General features: G+C 34.5%; 1 long non-coding RNA gene across 1 annotated transcript; it reads left to right on the top strand.

Annotated features, from left to right (window-relative positions):
• The first annotated feature begins 586 nt into the window (after positions 1-586).
• LOC114823495 (uncharacterized) lies at positions 587-1,806 on the top strand. The gene is made up of 2 exons (XR_003771554.2): positions 587-722; positions 903-1,806. It is a non-coding gene; the product is annotated as an uncharacterized lncRNA (long non-coding RNA).
• The last annotated feature ends 297 nt before the right edge of the window (positions 1,807-2,103 follow it).

The raw sequence follows: 2,103 nt of genomic DNA, 5'->3' as shown, positions 1-2,103 counted from the left end.
TACAAATCATTATTATTACTTTCCTTGTTGATCGAATGTTTAATTTCTTCCTAGAAAGCAATTGAGCAAGCAAACTGAAAAAATACAATGGATGTAGCTAGGTTACCAGAGAGGAAGAGAGAGGACAAAAAGTTGAATTGAATGGGCATGTCTATTGGGGGTTTGTATGCTATGCAACTTTCATGTGCCCCAGAAAGTGAAGGGCTTGTTTTTGGGATGGTGACAACTAACAAGGTCGAGCCCTCTCCTCTCTATCTTTCCAACCCGAAACGCATTGATGTGAATAATGCAGTAGATAAAAAAAACAACAAAATAGTACGTACTGAATAAGATATCCCCATTACTCTCACCTACCAACCTCACCTCTTTTCTTTTACCAAGGTATCCCCACTACTCATGCCAAATTATGCGATCACACAACATATTTTAGAGGATATTCATAGGTCATTACAAGGTTAATTTGGGAAGTGAGAGTCAGGTAATTTGAGACATGAAAACCCTAAAACCTTTCGCTTCTCTAACACTATATAATAACACTACCACCTTCCCAATTCCAAATCATTTCATACTTCCTTGAGACCCTCATCTTTTCCCAATTCATTCTGTAATCTTCACGCCTCACTCTCTCTCCCTTCTCAATTCCTCCTAACTCTCATCACTGCAAGGATATACTTCCTTCTGAAACACAAGAGGCTTTAGCATCATTTTCCAACTATGAAAATGTATTTTATCCCATATCTGAAATGTCGTAATTGCTTCTGTTGATCCTAGACTCAACAATTTGTAATTTATTTTAAGATTTATGTATAAGATTTGCTAGTGTGATAAGAAATTTAAAGTCGGTGAAAAAAAAAATGCAGAGCACAAAAATAACAGGATTAATGGTATGCAGACTCTTTTAGGATCCTTTATGATATGTCGACAACAGTGGTCAAGAAGGGGACCAATTGCTGAACAAGATATTGGCGGCAGTGGTCAAGAAGTGGGAGCTGTTGCTGAACCGGAAATCAAATTCACCACCGCAACAGTATGCTTCCATGTCTTTCAATGCTTCTTTATAGCACCATCTATTTTATTAATTCTAGCTTTCGCGGCCATCACGTCCCCTATAGATTACCTTTGTACCACAGTTCAATATGTGATTTGTGATATAATTATGGTGGAGATCATTTGTCGATTTAAGTAAAAAATCACCCCAAAGATTGTCAAGTTCTTAGGAATAAGATGCATCAGGAAAGCAATAGAGATATTTTTATAGGCTCTGGGTATTTATTTACAAAATATTATAGATACCGAATGCATAATTTGTGTTTTTACCCTAGTATGTTGTTCCTACTACCTGATTTCCTATGTCTTATTTTTGAGACATAGTGGAGCCCTAAGTTTTCTGGATTTTGCCCTAGGGATATATGCTGTAATTCCAGTGCGTTTTATAAAATTGATGGACGATGGAAAAAATCTTTAAGGTTATGAATATGCATTATTCGTTCTTTCAATTACAACTTGCATTTCTCTATTTTTATTTAAAAGTCATTAGGAGAATGTAATTGAAGGGATTGTGAATCCACAAAACTTTGTTTTTCTTTTCATTTTTAGGTGTATCATAATGTTTTTATTTTTAATATGTACCATTTTAATTCGCAACCCTAATAATGAGAAAATATATGATACACCTAAAAATGAAAAAAGGTCTATGGATTCTCAATCCCTTCAATTACAGTCTCCTGATCACTTTTAAATAAAAGTAGAGACATGCAAGTTGTAATTGAAAGCCCGAATAATGCATATTCATAATCTTTCAGATTTTTCCACTGTCCGTTAATTTTATAAAATGCATTAGAATTACAGCATTTATCCCTAGGGCAAAATCCAGAAAACTTAGGGCTCTACTATGTCTAAATAATAAGACAAAGGAAATCAGGTAGTAGGAACAACATACTAGGGTAAAAAAACGCACATTATGCATTCGAGATCTATAATAATATGTAAATAAATACCTAGAGCCCATAAAAATATCTCTGTTGCTTCCTTGATGCATCCTATTCCTAAGAACATGACTATTTTTTGGGATGATTTTTGACCTAAATCAATGAATGATTGCCA

Source organism: Malus domestica, chromosome 17, assembly GCF_042453785.1.
Source record: "Malus domestica chromosome 17, GDT2T_hap1".
Taxonomy (NCBI): Eukaryota; Viridiplantae; Streptophyta; class Magnoliopsida; order Rosales; family Rosaceae; genus Malus; species Malus domestica.
Note: the sequence above shows the minus strand (reverse complement) of the source record. Positions and strands in the feature narration are given on the sequence as shown.